We start from the raw sequence: 20823 nt of genomic DNA, 5'->3' as shown, positions 1-20823 counted from the left end.
AATAGTTATACTATTATTATAACTATAAATCTTAGAATAGAACAATATACTCAGTTATAAGTAAAGCTGATTTAAAAAAGAGTAGATGTTGGCAAAAGAGAAGTTGCTTGTGGAGAACAAAGGTAAAAATTCAATATAGGTCTGTTCCTACACTTAATGTGCTAATTTTTCAGTTGTTGGTAAAACCAACAACCATGGAATATGCAATAAAATACCTGCAACAAAGAAACTTTCCACAAAAGTAAACTTAAAAAAGGACGACTGTTATAAACACTCTTACATGAAAGCAATAATAATTTCTTGCCATCAGCTCTGGCCACGGGGGGCCTAGTGCAAAATTAAAGCAATGACAGAAAGAGTTATTCGCCTCACTGATGAGCATCTCATCCTTTTAATCGAGTTTAGCTACAATTACGACCTTTATGCAAATAGGATAATCAAGTCAATTTGTGCATATGACAGTTTCAATAATCAGAGAGTTGCCTGCTGCCAGTTAAAGCCTAATTTCATGTGAATTTGCTGAATTTCAGGACAAAAGTGTAAAGTGGAGCAACATCAGATCACTTCAGCCAGCTGAAATTAAAATAATCAGTGCAAACACATTAAGCTACGATTCATACGTTGAAAAAGTCAAACGAATGAAAAAGTCAAACTTTTTCATTCCAAATATGATCAGCAAAATCAACTACGTTGTGAAAAACGCTTGCACTTCATTTCATCAAACTCTAAAACAACTATGATTACTAAAACTGAGGTCTCATCCCAGTGGTAAAACACGCAGAGCCTGCAGACTGTGTGTGAGGGGGAGCTGGTCTACAGGGTGTATGGGAAGAGTGTTAAAGTGTAGAAACAAAATAGAGTTAACAGGTTCCCCCACCCCCAAACTGACCCCCCGGTTAATCACCCTAGAGATGGGGGGAGAAAGAGAGAGGACAGACAGGAAGAGGGAGGATATCCTGGATGGAAAAGGCTGTGATATATGAGCAGGCTACTTCAAACAAGTGGGAGGGTGGGGGGTACACCCTTCCCCTAATAAAACCAGGGGAGGTAGAAGAGGGAGAAGAAAAGAGCAAGACTTTAAGAAAGAGTTACAGTAGCAAGGAGGAGAGTTGGAGGGAAATGGTGCCAGATGATGATCCATATAGTGGCAGGGTGTAAAGTGGGATTCCTCCTCTGATGGAGCATCATAAAACCCCCCCAAAGTTGAAATAGTTGAGAGTGAACCTGCGTGCTGCAGACAGAAATCAGCAGGGGGGCTTCTTTAATGTTCAAATGCAACCTAAACTTAAAGAGAAAGAGAAAAACACATCAGAAAGATGGTGAAACAACAAATAATTTGTTAATCTATTCTGTTTATTTCTTTATGTATGTAACTTATCTTTTTTTTAGCAAGATCTTTTACTCTACGAAAGTCTGGCAACAGGCACTATTTTATCGACTTGCATGTGCTCAATCCATACTCTGTACTATTATTCAAATTCTTCAAACAAATCTTTGTTTGTGTCCCAACTACTTTTATCAGGTGCACATAAATCACAAAATCAGAAAAAAAACTATTATGATTGCTAAATAGGCTCATGTGACTAAATGTAAATAAATAAAAAAAAGATTATTTTTAATCAATATTAAAGGGTGCCTATTGGGGATCAAATACACACATTTATTGTAAATTTCAAATTGAAAACAAAAATAGCACAGGCTGAGCTCAAAAGATGGCAAACCTTTTCTGCTAAAAAAAATGAAGAAATGTACAGAGCCCCAAAAGAGACATTGAAGAGAAATTTTTAAAAGTATTAGGTGCGCTCTGGATACCTTCTCGGCCGCGCCAGATACAGAAAGAAACTGGTGCGCACAAGAATGTTTATTTTTTATGGCTCTTCAATGACCCTTAAGGGGCTCAGGAGAAATCTGTGGCTCAAGATTTGCAAACAAAATTTTTAACTCAAGCCTTGACTTGGTGGATGAAGGATAACCCTGCACGCTACATTTCTTATGGATAATCAACGTGAAAAGCTAAGAAATTTTAGATTACTTGAATAATTTATTGGAGAAATTCCACATTTTTAAGGTACGTAACAGTGAAAAATATCTGTGAAGCTAAATACTCCTGATACCGTGACGCCTGTTTAAAAGGCTTTCCCGCATCAGAAATATAAGTTAATTCCTTTAAGTTAATTCGCAAACCTTTTGATTCTGTGCTAGGATGCTGACTGTTTCATTAACGGCTTGTTTAATCTTGTGCATATAATGGCCGATAATTTGGAACAACAAAATGCCCCTTCGGGTTTCTCCATCTCAGAGTACTTCATACTGTCCCAGTGGACAGAATTGAACAAGAGAAAAACTTTCCAATGTAACAAGATTTAAAAGGTTAGCTGAAGTTTTTTTTTTTTTTTGCAACCCTATTTTGTTTTTAGTATTTCAAGCTAAAACTTACTAAAACTGGGAAAAAAATCCCTGCATGCATAGGGCACACACTGCTGCATCCTACAAGAAGTTGATTGATGAATTCAGGAAGGCGCTCTGGGGAAGAGGAAATCCAGTCTGGGTCAGACTTCTTATACACATCCATCCATGGCACCATCTGTATGCACTCATAGGTCACACTCTATGAGGTCAGTGTGTGTGAGAGCCCTCCTACACACACACACAGGAACTTGATCCCATACTTCTGACATGTGATACGGCTCCTCTCATGCTGTTTATTATATAATGCATTTTCCTCCTTGTCTTCCTACCACGGGTGAGACAAAAGGAGGAAGGTGAGCGTGGCATGCTGGCACTTTCAGACTAGGCATGCCATTGCGGGACCAGCATGAAGCCGTTTTTGACAGCAGCCATTACCACAAATAATTGAACAGCAAATGAAGACAAATGATATGATTGCAGAGCGCGTCCCAGCAGTCAATCGTCTATCTTGGTGGTTCCCATTCAAAGCCATTGATCAGCTTTCCAACCTAAGTAGCTGGCCAGGAAACTAAATGGTGGAGATCAATGCTGTTTAACAGATTATTGACTGCTGACTGGTTGCCTGGGATCAAAACAGAGAGAGAGAGGGGGGAGAAAGAGAGCGACGAAGAAATAAGCAAATAGAGGAATGGGAATAAAAATAAGAAAACATTAAAGCTGTTTTTTTTAAGCTGGGTGATGATAAATGGGGAAGAAAAACACTGAGACAGCAGAGAGCGAGGAGGAGAAAAGTTGCTCGTATAGAGTCCTGAGATGAATGTGTATGATCATGTGCATTTAATGAAGAAGGGAAGTAAAAAAAAGGCGGAAAAAGCGGTATTACCGAAAGAAAAATACCCCACTATACAGTCAGTTTTTGTGTTTATGTCTCTGCTGCACACCTGAAGACTTCACAATGAAGCAGAGAGAAAGAATCTGACCAGAAATCAACCAGCGCTTTTCTGCTCGTCTTTGTTGGGAGGATTCTCGACAGAGCCTCCAAGAAGCGCGCTGACTGGCGCAAAAAAACTACAGCTTCTCGTACCGCAATTACATGCCTTTGACTGCATCCTCCTTCATGTGCCTTTTTCCACTGTCTGTGTTCATAATTAACAAGGCTGACTGGAGCTGGCCGTAGTCACGTCGGGCTGCGTGTTTGTTGGGCTCTTATACGTGGAGCTTTTCAGTCAATGAAAATGAGACTCAGGGAGTGGAGATTGATTCACGAGTGGGAGACACCCAACCTCTGAATGGCTTTCTTTGATTCAAGAGTATAAAGGAGAGAACATCAACAATCCCAAAGTGCTGTAATGTTTAATACACACATTGGAGTGTTTCCATGGTGGCTGGGGCCAGACCTGGGGGTGATTTATGTCAGAGAGTGTGCCTTTATGGTTGTGCGACACTCAGAAGCCACATGTGGAATTATTTCAGCTTCAGAAGGGACTTTTCCACCAAACTTGCTTCAGCGATTGGCCAATTACGTGCACAGCACCAGTTCTATACGTTTCTATATAGACTATTCCAACTCAACAACTCGGCTTTATTGCAAAAGCGTCTGCTGTTGTGGTTTATTAATGACTTCACCCACTCTTTGTCTTCTAAAACCTTTTTATCCTACATTGAACAACAAGTGTCACCAAATATATTGCAGGCGATAAGCACCTATTGCAGTCCAATTAGTTCTTCACGATATCCATATGGCATAGATACATTGCGATGACGACAGATGTGCAACCTATTGTGCAGGGCCAATAGAAACAGCAACGTCTTGAACAGCTAAAAGTATTAATTTTGACAGCTGATTATTCAAAAACTTTAACATTCATATTTAAACATTGCATTGCACAACAATGTCAATAAAAAACATTAAAAATATATTAAATCAATATATTATCCGGGCTCATAACTGAGGATGCATCGAGTTAATGGGTGCCCCAAGATGATTGATTCGATCAGAAAATAAGTGCAGCGGCCCAGCCGTCTTAGCCACTCCAGTCATTCGGGATGCCGTCGCAAGTCAGTCTTTATTGGGGTACACTGAGTGTCTGCATGGCGTAGCATGAGATGAAATGAGGTTGTTGTCAGGGAAATGCTACCACTTTTTGTCACAATAATACAAATTAAGGAGCAGTGGTGTATGTGCATGTCTGCTATATTTTGCCTCTCTGAGTGGGGATTTGTACACTGTATTATTTTTCGACATGTTCTCAAAATTTTGTTGTAGCCGGGCTTAGCTGCAGATCACATTACATATGCTACACTATCACATGCTTAGAAAGGAAATGCTGGTGCATTAAATAATTTTATCGGTGCATCTTTACAAGCCATAAAAAGGCAGATATGCAGCAGTGTGATGATGTAACACATTCAGATCTGATTGGTGCCCAGCTACATCCCAGTCCTCATTTCTAGAAAGTTACATTAAAACAAAACAAAACAAAACAATGCGGCGTTCACGCTTTGAAACAGAGAGAAAGTGGCCAAGCTTCAGTGAGTGTGAATGCAGACTGAAACAAGACTGTGGACATATATATACGTGTGCGTGTGTGTGTGTGTGTGTGTGTGTGTGTGTGTATACACATTTCCCTTGCCTTTTCTCAGTTCAGCAGAACCTCATTAATTCAGCAGGAATGGAAATCATTTCTGCATGGCGTGCACAGGAGACAGAAGGAGACGGAAAGGAAGAAGCATGGAAGGGGGGTGGAAGTGTGTGCGTGGATGTGTGGATGTGTGTGTGTGTGTGTGTGTGTGTGAGGGGGGGGTGGCAGGCCTCAATGAATAGAGAAATTTCTTTATTGAAAATTATTCCATTCCCAAAAATAATTTACAACAAAATTGCACAACAATTTATCGTATTAGAAAGTATTCCTCACTAAAACAGGAGCATTATCTTAACATGTAATTGTGTGATTATGGCCTCCGATAGACCACTCTTAAGAAACAACACACCTACCTTATCTCAGTTTGTATTTATTAAGACCGAATTCTTATAACATTTTTACAGCTTCTCCCAAAAATGGAAGCGGCAAACAACCAAATATACAACATGCCCAGATGGGTACATTAATAAAAAGGTAATCTGTAGCAGCAGATCCAAGGAGAGCCTCCCTTCCCCGTCCATCCTGAGGCCGGCCACCAGACAATATGGAGCAGACAGTAATCTGGCCAGGCACTGAAGAGATTACAGCATCCAGCAGAACAGTTCGGCAAACAGGAGAGCGGCTCAGTTGGGTTCAGCAACTGCTTCTCTGACAGGGAGAGGGGCACCCTGGGTGATCGGCCAAAACAACACAAAGCAGCCTAACGAGAAAAACTCGAAGCGAGCAGCCGAAGCCTCCTGTTTCTCTCAAACTCACAGAACAACGGCTGGGAGCACACGATCCTTCAGAGCAAGCTGACCTTTTCAGGAGGCAACAGCGTGCAGAGCAGTTCGCTGTAGTGCATCTCTATTCCAAATGTCAATTTTCACACTGAAGATGTGATCGGGCTCAGTGGGACACAGCAGACCGGACTCATGGAGGGGACTAACTCGTGTGCCGCGTTAACCAACAGTCTATTTTATTTCATTTTTTTTTGAAAATGTGGTTTTGCATACACACCATGCATCCATGAACAGAGAAAAAAAAACAGAGCTAAAACAACTTCAAACATCCACTCAACACCGAAGCAGATGTGGTGCCCTATTTATCCGCTGAACTTAATCATAAGAGATATAAATAACTGATCTGAGGGCTTACATCCAGACAGACAAGTCGAGGTTGGAAGTTCACAGAGTGCAGTTGTTAAGAACACGAGGTGGATTTTTGTGATTTTTTTTTTAGAGTTATTAACCCCAAACAGCAGCAGGGCAGCCTGCACGCCCATGCGCTGACCTCAGGGCTGTCTGACTGCTGCTTCACAGCTCATTCAGTGGAACGGCATCAAATGCACACAAACACACACTCGTCTCAAATTTTAAGGAGCAAATCATTATCTCTAAGCGATTGTAGCTGTGGGAAATACAGAAACGGTAAAATCAGCGCTGAATGGTCTTTAGTGCATTTGTATTCTACTCCCTTTAATCTGACACCCCTAAATAAATGAATAGAGTCTGAATGTGTGGATTTTAAACTGAGTATAAATTGTGCTGAAGACCTTAGAGAAAACATTAGTGAGCAATCAGTCAAACAAAAACCAGGACACACACCTTTGTTGCTCAGTGAAGTTTAGGGCAGGGGTTAAGTTATGAAATATTATACAGTTTTGAACTCCATTATCCACAAATCAAGAGTAAGAAAACTAACCAAGACACAACCATCCACCTAAACTGACTGTCTGGACAACAAGAGCAATTATTTTAGAAGCAGCCAAGCAATGAATGGTAATTCTGGAGGAGCTGCAGAGTTCCACAGCTCAGGTGGAATCTGTCGAAAAGGACAACTATTAAGTCTTAAGCAGTACTAAATATCCGGCCATTGGTTAAGTGAGGGAAGAGGAAAGTCGTTTGCTGAGAGAAAAGCAGAAGAAATCCAATTTACACTTTACTCTGGTCTGATGCAAAATCAAACACACCAACTTGTACTCTGTACACAACCCTTGAAGGTAAAGCAAGAAGAAAACCCGCAAGAGGCTGTTAAAGCCTTGAGACTACAACAGAAGTTGTCCCTCAAGGAGAAAACTGAAACACGCAACCACAGCTACAATGTAACGGCTTAAATCAAAACATATTTATGCGTTAGAACGGCCCAGTCAAAGTCCAGACATTAATACAATTGAAAAGCCGTAGCAACATTTGTAAACTGATGCTAACAAATGCTCTTCATCCAATGTGACTGAGCTTGGGCTCGTTTACAAAGAAGAATAGGTAAATATTTCTACTGGTAGATTTGCAAAACTAATGGAGACATATCTACAAAAGCAAATGCTGCACAATGTGTTTCTATATATGATGCTCTATCACATTAAAATCCACATTTAAGTTTTTGGTTATAATGTCTTTGAGCTCCACATTAGTGTTTGCACATTCAACAGGCAGAAGCAACAACCCATTCTTATTGTCCTTTTAGTATAAACCCAGCTCATCCACATCTACCCACTGTCTGAGCCATTAGCAGCTTTTCACAAGCCGCTTTAAAACTGTGGGAACAATCCGAGATGGCCATTTAAGGCTGCATGACTTATGCATTCAGCTTTACAGTGTTTTGGCTGGCCACTGGCTTTGCTGCTTTAAAAATGGACCAGGTTACGAAACATAAAGAGATCTGCTAATATCATCTTTAAAACAGAATTTAACCCCGCTGTGTTGGGTCATAAAGAGTTTGGCATGACAAAACCTAAAAGGGGGCTTTGCAAACAATTCATCAAATTGATTTGTTATGTGTTAGAAAAAGTTACCACAGTTCCTTAATAAGAACTGATCACTGCTAAAGATGGTTTGTCAACATGTGAGGTTAAGAAAAACTAATTTTGCAAATTATTTCAGCCATGAGTGGAATACAAGATCCTGTATTGTAAGGCTTGTCTGAAATGAGACTTCGAAGATCGTCCAAACAAATATGCAATTATTACATGGGTTTCTAAAATGTTCCTTAACCAGCAACTGAGGAACAATGACAAGGGTTATTATTAGATATTTCACTCGTCAGTAAATCTAAAAGCCCAACTTTCAGCCTGGACTCACTCAAGTACTGAAAGCTTAAAATAGCAGCAGCTCAAGGGCAACGTTGCTTCAACAACTCCCATTCCTCTACAACCAAACAAGAGAGAAAGTTCAAAAAAGACAGAAAATGGAACAAGACAAATGAGGGAGAACAAGGACCTCAAAAAGGAAGATAATCATAGACAGAAAATGGCAAACAAAAAGGTGTTGACTTGCCATTGTAATCTGAGCACAGAAGATACAAAAACTAATTAGAAACTGACCTTTACTGTTTTATTCTGTTGTCTAATTTTCTTTCCCTACTATTATGTATACTGTCGTAATATCCCTCCATTCCTAAAAGTCAATGATATAGTGATATTTAGTATACCCTCATTCATCATAGCCAATACGCTGTAAACAAAACAGCGAGGTCCCTGCAATGAGGCGACAGTCTGTAGTTTACTATTCAGGAATGAAATGAAACATTTAAAGTCTGTTTTGACATAAGTCTTTGTGTCAAACAGTATTTGGTTTGATTGAAACTAAGAAGAAAAAAAAGCCATGTTTCAAGACCTGCTGCCTGCTATTTTGTATTCTTCAAGTTTCAACAAGTGCTCCGAGTTTCAAAAAGGCAGAATTGCTATAAAAGCCTTTTGCTATCGTTCACCGAGGTGTCAGATGTTATAACTCAGTTCCCCCTCTGACCTCTGACAGAAGCCTAACTGGGGTAGTAGCTGAGAAAGTTGCACAATGTCCCTTCTATACAAGCTCTTTTACATTGTATAAGCTTTTAATTCTCTCTATACCAGCACTTGATGTTTTGGATGGGGACTCAAGTAACTGCAGTTTCACATGCTTGCAAAAACAGTTGATTGTGCTGTATTTAGCAAATACCGCGCTAAAATGTTTGGATTTTTGACCCCCACAAAAAAATCTGTTTTCATTCTTCACTGTGAGCTGATCACACCACGTTGTTCTTCAGGAGCTATGCTGAGACTATTGTAAAACTATATTGCGAACTCCCTAAATTACTGCTAGAACCTTTTTTAGTTATTTATTTCTTTCTGTCTTTTGTTGTTCCCAGTTTGCGTCCTCATTATGAACTACAGCACAAGGGCCTTTTTTTTAACAGCCTGAGAAATTTATTTAGCAAATTAACTGCAGCCTGAAAAATACACTTGTTACCTCAATCAGTCTATGCACAATCTGGGGGTGTTTGTCCTATCTAGCTGGGTGCCCAAATAGTCCATACAGATTAGGACAGGTGGTTTGCAGGAGGCATGTTATATTCTCTGCTACTATGGGTGTGCACTGCAAAAACACAACTAGAAATAAGTAAATTTTTCCTAAAATGAGTGTATTTGTCCTTGATTTGAGCAGGTAAATAAGATAATTTGCCAATGGAATAAGATTTTTGCACTTAAAATAGGAACAATTCATCTCAATCATCTTATTTCAAGTGCAGGATGTCTAATTATCTTATTTTAGGGGTAAAAATACTCATTCCATTGGCAGATAATCTTATTTACCTACTCAAATCAAGGATAAATACACTAACTTTAAGAACATTTTACTTATTTCTAGATCCATTTTTGCAGTGTGAAAATGGTGGATGGTTACTTTCAGCTGCTTGGTGAGACAATTGGTCTTTATATATATATGTATGTATATATATATATATATATATATATATATATATATATATATATATACCAGTTTTGATGATGACAGTGTTTTTAAATTAAAAAGCCACTGTAAAAAGATGAAGGTTCAGCCTACAGATGGATTCAGTCAATAAGTACCCAAATAGGGAGGAACAGGAGGCGTGGTGATGAAAGCTGGGGGCTGAGGTTATAATAGGGAGTAGTTTGGAGAACTAAAGGAGCCAGGTGTGGTGGATGTCGCAGAGGTAATGAGTACACCAACGGGGAGTCATTCCTTTCATGGCGAGTGCGCTGCCAAAGTACCTGGAATAAAAATAATCATTACGCTGCATTAAAGTCACTGTCTGTAAATATGCCCAGGGCGGCAGTAAAACGCGCTCATGGTGGCCCGTGCACCGTGAAGCACACATGGTTGAATAGCTAAATACGCACATATGCAAATGACATTAATGCAAACATTTCTGCGGCTGGGATTTTTCTGCACAAATGGTGAGAAGATCCAAGCCTTACCTGATGATTAGCTGCCGTTTACCATAATATAATAATAATAATATGCTGTTCTCCGAATATAATCCAAATAGCTCAAAGCACAACTATTACCACCCCCCTCAACCCCTTCCGTAAAACTTATAAGTGTTATTTTAGCAACAGAAACCCCAACAAAAGCCTCAACTGGATCTCTTTCACACATTTTTTTTCTGCCTCTCAGCATAGCTGCCTTTAGAAAATCGGAGGATTAGGTCTGCATTTAGCAGAATTTAAATTGCAAATATGGCTTTGTAATTGTTTTAGTCTTTAATCCAAGCAGGGAGGGCCCCACTGTAATGCGAAGAGCATCTTGGTTCAATGACACTAATGAATAAGGGGTCCAGCTAGCTTTCTGCACACACACACACACACACACACACACAGACACACACGTCAACATATACATATGCAGTGACACTGGTAGACGCACTCCTACACAGCACTTGAACTGAAAAGCTTGGGGTAGCCAGTTTATTTTGGTGGTGAGTTTGGGTGCCCAGCTGGTACTTGAGACTGGTGGACTGGCAGAGCAGTGGCAGACAGAAGATGCTCTCACACACAGACACATGCTGAGTGCCAGGGACACACAGCGCCAGGCTGCAGCGTCTGCCAACAACAAGCCTGCCCACTGTTACGAAAACAGACTCAGTCTAAAGAGGAGGGCCAAGCAGAGTTTAACAGAGGGAGAGGAGCAAAGTAAGAGCGGAGCAAGAAAAGGAAAAGGATGAGGTGCCAGACTGTTTTTCATCTTAGTCCTATTTTTTTTTTTTGTTATATTTTTTTTCCAAGGATAACTTTTATTACTTTGGCTACCTCATTTCTACAGCTCAACTCAGACAGATGAGCCAGTTTACCTTTCTCACTGTGCATCTCATAAGTCGCGTTTACATTAGAAATGTGCGCAAAAAATCATCGATAATCTGTTAATTTCGATAAAACACATTTTTGCAATTACGGTGTTTCCATTTAAGAAATGCAATTAAGATCATACATTAATACGTTTATTCACACGAGTATCTCGTCCGTGAGGGAGAAGTATTTGAAACAGGTTTTATCTTTTAGCTTTCTCTTCTCCGCCAGGTATTTTTATTTCAGAGTTTTCCATTTTGAACATAAGATTTGCCACGGCTTGAGGAGCCCCGCTTCCTTCATGGCCGCTTCAAGATCTTGTTAAATGCCCACATTTCTTTGCTGTTTTGAATCTAGTATGTTGGTAATATCCCTGTCACAAACTAAACTAAATGTAGAAAATATGCCGCCTCCTCTAGAATTTAAATCCTGTCGTCTTCTTTGCCTATTTCACCAACGTCCGGTTGTTGATCACGGGACTCGTGTGAAGCGTAAAAACTGTTTCCATTGCAGTTTCTATACCAGTTTCTATATGGCTGAAAAACCACCCCATCCTAGCGCAAAGACCTTTTCTCGAAAAATAGGAGTATTTTCAAAACTGCCGTGTTTCCATTAAACTAATTTATTTTCGTAATTACAATTTTCGCAATTTGTTGGTCAATGGAAACGCAATTATTGTAGCACAAAACACGATGAAGAAAAACTCAGCTAAAGAAGCTACAAATTTGCATCAGACCTGATTTATTAGTGTGGATTATTTTGTAACAAAAAACAACTCTTCTTTCTTTTATAGGTTTGTTCATCAACAAATATAATTTCTAAACAATGGCTTCCTTTCCAAAACACTTCAAGGTGAAGACTTAGACCTCTTTACATCTCATGTACGTCAAAGCGGTACGCGCTTACTCTTACAATGGCACAAGTTTCAAAGAACATATTCACTACGGGTGGGCATCAGGGACATTACAGAATTATTTTGGGTTTCTATTAGCAGAAGGGGGATACTTAAGAATAAAACAAAACTGGAAATGGTGTCACATTATGGTTGTGTTTAACCCTTTCAAAATGGTTCGAAAAGGTCTGTCCAAACTATTACACGAAATGCTCTCTTTCAACCACACTCATTTGGACTCTGGTCCTCCTTTGGTTCTGCACTGCCAGCTTGATTTTTGAAAGCTCATCCCTGCGCAGGATATTGCTGGCTTAATTTGTGATTTCTCCGACGCTAGTGGTCCTACGTTTCTGCAGACTCTTTGGCCCTCCATAAAACAATAAATAGGGATGCTAAACGTACAGCAGCGAAAAACCACGAGCAGAGGAATAAAAGGACATATTTTATTCACAAAATGTGTGAGAACTACACCTTTGTTTTATTTGTCATTCTTTAAATTCTTAGTAGAGAACAATTATAGATCTGCTTCAAATAACAGTCAAATAATTCTCATATCTATGTACATATATGAGCTCCAGGCTGAGCTATTTTAATTTAGGAACCTGACGTAAACGAAGGAAATGGCCTCTGATCTGTCTGAGGGAGTTAACCTACAGGAGTGTATGTTTAAAGATAGTTTCTGCTTCCTGGGATTTGACTGACAATCCCTCTAACTATCATCATAGCTTTAGATCTAATACGGAATGGCAGTAATAGAAAGCACCAAGCCCGTTTCTTGTTCACAGGGAGGATAAAAGACACTGAGCTTCATAGCTGAAAAAAGTTGATTCACTGAAAAGAAATTTACTTGGTGACGCTGTGCAATTTTAAGCAATTTAAGTATGAAAGTTGAAGTGCAAAGAACAGAAATAAAGCTTTAAAAGTAGAGTAATTTTTTGCCATTTGTGAAGGTTAGTGTTCCATAATTACAGTTAGCAACGATTTGTTAAAGGTTGCATTTTTATTTTTTATTTTTTTTTTTTACATTTTTTAAGCTCACTTTAATTCCTGAAAGTAATAAACTGAAGTGGAAATGGGAGCCCTCAAATGAGTTGGTACTGTTTCCCAAAATGTGGCGTTCATTCAAATAGTTAGTTTAAACGTTATGGATTGATGAAGCTGCATCTGAGGAGGTATTTATGGATAATTGGGTTAGGGAAATGAAACGGGAATGGGGTAAGTAAATTCTGCAGGACTCCGCCTCCACAATAACCTTGCCTTGGCTGGTAATAACGGCGTAATAACTTTAGCTGACACCGAAAGTCAGATAAAGTAGGAAAAAACGCAGACTTCAGAAGGAGTCCCCGGTATCTTCGGACTCTATTTTCTACCTGCACGTCGTTACATCTCCTGCTCCTTTTTTTTTTGTGCTCGCTTCCCTCGCTCTCCCTACCACCCTGTGTCATTCCGCGATCTTCATGTGTCCATCTCCATGTCTGTCTCTGTCAAAAAGAGATCCAGCAGCTTGTCCTCCCAGGGTTGAGATCAAATGCTAAACAACAGCTCAGTGTAAGCCTGCACAGAATGAACCTGCAAGGGGGAGGCAACCGTAAACAATATTTGATCTCGTGCTTCTGTCACTTCTAGACCTCCGCACACAGACACAGCTTGAGGGCAGCACTTTCAGGCTTTGTTGCCTTCCTCAGATGGAGGAAGGTATACACACACACGCAGGAGCCGACTGGCCTTTTTCATTTAGACTGTAACAACGGTAAACAACGCCGCACAAAGGCAGCGTCCTCTCGCTCTGCTTGCAGCCCGCACTCCACGCGCTGTTTGATATTAAAAGACAAAACAGGCGTGAATGGAGGAGGAGAGGTGGCAGAGGGGACGGTCGGAGGACGGATGGGAACGGACACAGCATTGTGGCGAGATGCTTGCGTCCAAGGCTGTATTTAAGCTGAAAATAGCCAGGAGAATCTGTATGAAGAAGATATCAAAACAAGCCGACTCCAGGTTGCATCCCCTGTCCATACCCACTGCTCCTGCAGTATGGGTGTTATTATTATTCCTGCATGTCGTCATGCCGCTTCGCTCCTTCCCTCGAGCGAGGAAGCGGGTACCGCTGGCATCTAGCCAGATTAGCCAATCAATCTCCGACGAGAAGGAGGGAGGCTGGAAGGAGTAAGAAAGAGAGCGTGGAACAGAGAAGAAAAGAAAGAAAGAAAGAAAGAGCAGCAGGAGAGGGTTTGAGGACGGGTAGGGGAAAAAGACCTGAGAGAAAGTGAGGCAGGGAAGATGGTGTGGGATGAGTAAATTGTGTCTTTGAAAGAAGAGCAAAGGCTGACATAGAAAAAGCCGAGGCTGGTTGAAATTGAGCACCTGGCGCAGCAACACAGCGAGCGGCATTGATGGAAAACACACAGAACACTGCACACGGCGTCCAGACAAAGCCTCGGCCATCAGCGGTTGTTTACAGAGCGCGGCTCCTCCCCTTCTGCCACCTGTTACTGTGGTTGAGCCGAACAAATGTTTAACCCTCTCAAAGAGTCCCCCAGCAACAGCCAGCAGAGCATCTCCATCCATCCACAGTCTGTCAGCGCTGAGAAGCTAAGCCCGGGGCCGTTCAGCACACCTATTTCCCTTTATCTATTTATATGGACTAATTGATCAGGAGCTGCACCGCTTCTGCTTGATCAATTGGTCGACTAATTGAACATATATCACCAACTACTTCATCTTTACGGCTTAGTTACAGGTGAACGTGCCAGACGGGCTTTTCTAATTAAAAGGCTTGACTAATATTTCTGTTGTGTTATGATATTAAACATTTTCTGATATTTAAGACATCTTCTAAAACAAAAAAAACCTCTCTTGCTTCTATATTATCGCTGAAAAACAAACATTGGACTGGTAAATATCTGAAGAAAATAATCCGTAGTAAAATCTAATTTTTCAGCTTTCTTAAAATGTCTTGCTTGAAAATGTCCTAGTGTTACACAGTTCTTGATGTCTCATTATAAACACGTACAGTAAATGTAAACATTTAAAAGTAATTCAATTAATGTTACTTAGAAAAGCACAGACTGTGTTTGAAAAATGGATGAGAGGGAATTACACTGTTTTCAGAAACATTCAGAAAATGTAAAACATAATCTAATTGCTATTATATGAAACTGAAGCTTAAAAACACTTTCAACAGATCAATGGCAAATATTCACTACTAGTTTTACTTTTAATCCCAACATTCAATGGTTATTAAACGTTTGACAAAAGAACTTAGACATAATGACAAACACAGAGACAGCAACAGGTGTGGGGAAGGTAAGAACCGTATTACTCTAAGATTCATAAAGATGGAGAAAACTCTGCTTACTTTAGCACCTTTCTTGGCTTTAAACTATAAAATCCTTGGTATACCTCGATAAAGCTCGTACTGATCTTTCGACAGTGATTGAAATCAGCCTATTTTACTTGATAGCCTCTCACTGTTACTTCAGGTCAAATGCTAAAAATCCAGATTGTATTTCCCTTTTTATTAAATGCACTAAAACTGAAAATTGTAAGACTTTTGTATGCCAGCAAACACATCAACAAACAGTATGTCCTTTGCTGCACCTTGTTTTCAGAGTTTTGTAAAAATCTGACCAAGGTCAGAGACCTAAGCATGAACAGATAAATACGGCTAATCTTTTAATTCCTTCGTTTTTTGTTGGATTCAGAATCCCTACATCTATTTTGCAGCTGCTTTTGTTCTATTTACGGTCAGTTTAACTCTTGCAAAAAGTGCTAAGCTTATGCAAATCATTTTGTTTGTGTTATAGTTCTTAGAAAGAAAATCTGAAGTAATTTTTTTCAGGTTTATTATTGTTACAAAGTAACTATTGACCTGTACATCGGCCTTCTGGCTAGCGGCTAATGTGTATTTCCATTCCACAGTTGGGCTTTCCTAATGAAAAAAAGTAAAGATATAACAAATTATTGCCATTAAATGAAGAACAAAAAAACATTGCAGAACAAGATTTATTTACCAAAATACAACTGCGTTAAAAATCAAAGATAACTAGAAATAACTATTAGTTAGTAAATACTTGATCGAGGCAATTCTATTCAGCAAAAAAATAAAACCTGAAACTCCAGGTTTAATGTGGTTGATGATCCAATAAGTGACATCATAATAAAACCCCTATAAAACCATTGTGAAACACACTTTGAGCAATTTACTTAATTAGAAAATCTGATTTTCATCATTCAAAGACTAAAATTGTCATGAAAGCCTTTCTGCATTCTGTTTTTCATACTCGTATACATCTATACCTGGAAAAATACTGGAAATACATTCTTGTCCGTACATTTATAGAAGTTATGGGTAAATCTGTATTTCCTTTAAGCTTGAATAAAAGAACAAAACATGTGAGACAAATTTCTGCTTGACAGAAAACACTTTTTTTGATTTCCTCATGACTTTTCTGCCAGCTGCCATCATCTTCATCAGTCGACCAAGAGCTCAGTGGAGTCAGTAACGTGCTGCGACGTTTGTGACGCACTCGTGGCACTAAATCTGTGACTCTCCGCGGGCGCTGAACCCGGGCTTGCGTGAGTCGCAGATGTTTGGGGTCGCGACCTCCAGCTGGGGCGAAGCAAAAAAAAAGTCTGCAACAACGCTTCCTGAAAGACTCGGATTGTCCTGGACTGCGAGCGCTCGGAAAACAAGAGGCTCTTTCTTTTAATGCGGACAAGACTGCAGGAGCGTGTGCGCGCGCGGACGCGAGTTCCTGTTCAATCGTAAACATGTTTGCTTTTTTCATCACAAAGCTTTGCGCGCTTTAATCACTCATATTGCATTACAAAAGACAAGCTCTTATAATCAAACACATTTCCTCCACAAAGCACTCTTTTGAGGATCGTCCAAATTCCCAAAGAGAAAGGGGACTACAAGATGTGCCAATCTCTTTTAGGAAATAAACATGATTAAAAGGCAATGTGAAGAGGAAGCCTGAAATACAAATCCAACAATTAAAGAGGAGAGGAACAGATTACTTTACAAGACTTCGGGCTCTTTATGATACACTACCTCACTCACGTTGAGTGTGCATATTGATTTGCATAAGAGTGTGGGTGTGTGATATACACATAAGCCTTGCTGCATGTGGGAGTGTTTACATGCAACCTGTAAAGTGGTAAACACAAAATTCCTGATTTAAAGGTGAAGCCCACCAGCTCCCCAATGAGTCAGAGGGCTCTAGCTCTGGGACTGCGGCCAGAGATCCAATTCCAGCGCACTCGCCTGGATTAGTTGTCAACCAGCCCCCCAGATTTGAGGATTAGCAAGTTATTTTCCAGTATCTCTCACCCAAACTGGAGAGTCTGGATCAAGTCTACGTCGCTGTTGTCAGTGAGGGACGTAAGACGAGGGCTGCGAATTGAGCCAAACCGAGACGTGAGAGTCCAGATCTGTAACTAAGACTGTACGCTGGCTTTATGTTCCCTGGCAACCAAATTAGTTTTAGGGGAACAAATAAACAAACTGCGGATCTAAATGTTCATTTTACAGCGCGCCGCTGAGATTTCCTCGCCATTCTCTCATGCAGATTTCCCAGAGAAGAAGCCAGATTACATTTAAAGGACAAGTCCTGATCTCTCCTGCACACATTCTCCTTTTGCCGTTCTTCCACATGCAGAGCGAAGCATGTGCAGCTCCTGGGAGCCGTGTTGTTTTTCACTCTGTAATCCGGGCAGACTCAGGGGAACGTGGGGATCCGTTATCAGCAAGGGGCCCGCGATTGGGACTCGATCAGGCCGCCTGTCTGCAGGGACCGGGGAGCTGAAGTTAATCAGAGACCGACAGACCCCTCATTACCCCGAGGATTCACACACTGTGACCCTGACTCCCTCTCCATCTCTGGCTGTCGCACAGACACACAGTTGCAAACGCACGGATGCTCACTCAGACCTTCACCTTCTCTCTTTGCCATCAGCAGGAACTCTGCCTCACCCTCTGAGCTCTTACTTCAGATTAAGTTCAACATCAAAAATCAGCAGACGACCAGAGAAAATCAAGCTTAACTGAAGCCCCTCTTTCTGATCCCATTTCCAGCCCCTCTTTTAAGATTACTTGTGTCATTCACATCATACAAGCAATCTTAACCTCACCTTTTTTTTCTCAGTAGATGAAAATCAAACATCCGTTCGTTCATGAAACCCATTCAGTCCTCGCAAGGTTTCACTGAGATGGTGTTCAACTCCAGCGCTCATTGGCTGAGGGTTGGGGTGCGCACTGGACGGGTCGCCAGTCCGGCAACACACAGGGTAGATTATCATGCCAATTACAAGTCAGTTAATCTAAGATGCTTGATTTTGCATTGTGGGAGGAAGCAGCAACCCAAACCCAAAACCTGCACAGGGTGAATGTTCAAACTCCACACAGAAACCTCCAAGCAAGGATACAAACACTGGACCTTCATGCTGTAAGGCAAACGAGTTTTTACAGTTTTGACAGATCACTTTATTCACAAGTCAAACATATGACAACTCTGACATTCTTAACTAAAACCAGATTACAGGTCAAGCTATACTTAGTCAGTCACCTCCGTGTTTGTCTGTATAGATAGAATACAATTGGACCTCTGAGTCTCTCGCCTACATCAGTCCAGTCAAATGCAGCAAAACAGAAAAAGGCAGCAGAAAAGCGAGACACAGCATGACGTCAGATGCAGAGCCAGGTATTGCAAGGATTGCAATGTTTTCAGATCACATTTTATCCATCAGCTCTTTTCTTTGGTTCACTAGTGGGTCTGTATGCTTTCCCATAACCAAACCTCACCAGTGTTACCTTGTAATCGAATGAAGATCTCACGTTGGAGCTTGGTTGTTTGGTCCACACCAGAGCTCATCTTAACTCCGACAGACCGTTTAAAGATCGACAATCAGCTCTGGCGTGAGAGAGGCCCTCCTAAAGTTTAATTTGACAAATCTTACGTGTCTCTTGGCTGGCTAATTTTACGCAGTGGAGGACTTCTACACATCTAAGGGCCCTGAAACAACAGCAGAACTCAAACCTACACATTAAGCCATATACTGACCAGCGCTGTCAAACCGCAGCCATTAAAGAGCTGACACGCAGGAATCCAGCTGGCCTACCTCTGGAGAAAGGTGTAGGAAATTATATGGCATTTAGATTAATTAGACACAGTTGTCAGATTTAATTAACTACTCGGTTTAATTAACCATGTAATTAATCTTATGGTGGTCCAACACATGTACACGCGCAGACAGGCACGGAGGCAAACGCATACACTCAACTAGTGCCCACATAGATATGAATAGTTCATGTGCAGCAAATGTAATCTGCTCAGCCGACAAGCGGCTCGCACTTTTTTTCTGTCAAACCTCACAAGAGAGTTCAGCTGAATGGGTGAATGGCTACGAGCTAAAACAGCCTGAATGAGGAGCCTGTGGTAAGAATAGCACCTTTAATCCATTTCAGCTTTAACTCCTGCCCTCATACGATGATAATCTCACAGCTGAGGCAGATCGTTGCGTCCACATCCGCACACCTATGTAATCCACTATCAAACATACACCAGGTAGCATACAGCAAATGTTTATCACTGTCTTCTCTGACAGGCTGACAGAGAAGACACTCAAGATAAAAGACGAGTTTTACATCAAAATAGTCATTTTACGATATTTGAGAAGGTCTTCAAGGTGTAACTCTACGAAAAATGTGAGGACAAGGAGGGGATGCGGACGCTGACCTTTCTCATCACCAAGTCCAACCCCTGTAGCCATAACAGGCGCGGTCTGGCAGCGTCTCATGCATTGTGTGTGTGTGACGGTGGGTGTTAACGTGGTTGTGTGATCAGCCAGCTGCTTTGTGTGACGCGACCTTTACCGAGGCCCTGGGTGGGACAATAAGTAGCCGGGCATTGCCCCGGCCTTTCACCCCAGGAAGCAGATAGTGGCTGGGACCAAAGGCACCGGAGCAGCCAACAGCTGAGCGGCAAAGTTACGCCGATGTAGCAGCAGCGGGAAAAAATTTGCTCTGATGGCGGCATGCTTTTCGTGAAGTGGCAAACATTCAAAGATGGGACTCTGAGGGTTTTTCCATGAAATATGGAGCGGGTGATCTTGGGTCATACATTTTTAAAAGCGGAATATTTCAGCCGTCTGTCTCACAGTCTGTCCCATCCAACGTCAAGACCGCGCCTTATAAACATGTCAGGAAAGATGAAACAGCAGCAGCAGCAGCAGCATCATGACAACAATTACAGCAAAACTCTGCATGTGTGCGTATAAACATGTGTCTGTATGCGTGGGGGTCCTGCTGCAACCGTATTAGTGGCGTTCACTCACATAGTCATGGAAAGCCTTGGCCTCGCTGGAATGTTCGCATGTCTCCCTCCGGTCTGGGGCGGCGCAGTACAGATCCCAGAATACACTGTGCACACGGGACAAGACAGGGACAACAGTCAGACACCGCTCTGAACATCTACACACATTTCCTGTGTCTGATGCAGACAAGTCTGTGTATAAACCACAGGAAGATGCAACAAACCTCAATGATCATGGAAATTTGCATAGAAGACTCAGGACTGGGCAAAAAAGTTCATGAATTTACAAATTGTTGCTGTGATTTGACTTTTTACCTACATTTGTCTAACTTTGTATAATTCTGATAGAAAAGAAACCCAAAATGTAAATCCAGAAATTATTAAAACCTGGTGTTTCACTCAATCTAAATGATATTAATTGTAGAGTGAACATGGAAGGAAAAAAGTAACTTCATTAGATTGCAAAGGTTTAGTTTGTATCGAAATACTGTCTGTTGATTTACTATC

General features: G+C 41.0%; 1 pseudogene; it reads right to left on the bottom strand.

The window, feature by feature from the left end:
- Positions 1 to 20823, bottom strand: part of LOC118556474 — a 116190-nt pseudogene that overhangs the window by 59367 nt on the left and 36000 nt on the right.

This window comes from Fundulus heteroclitus, chromosome 9 (genome assembly GCF_011125445.2).
Source record: "Fundulus heteroclitus isolate FHET01 chromosome 9, MU-UCD_Fhet_4.1, whole genome shotgun sequence".
Taxonomy (NCBI): Eukaryota; Metazoa; Chordata; class Actinopteri; order Cyprinodontiformes; family Fundulidae; genus Fundulus; species Fundulus heteroclitus.
Note: the sequence above shows the minus strand (reverse complement) of the source record. Positions and strands in the feature narration are given on the sequence as shown.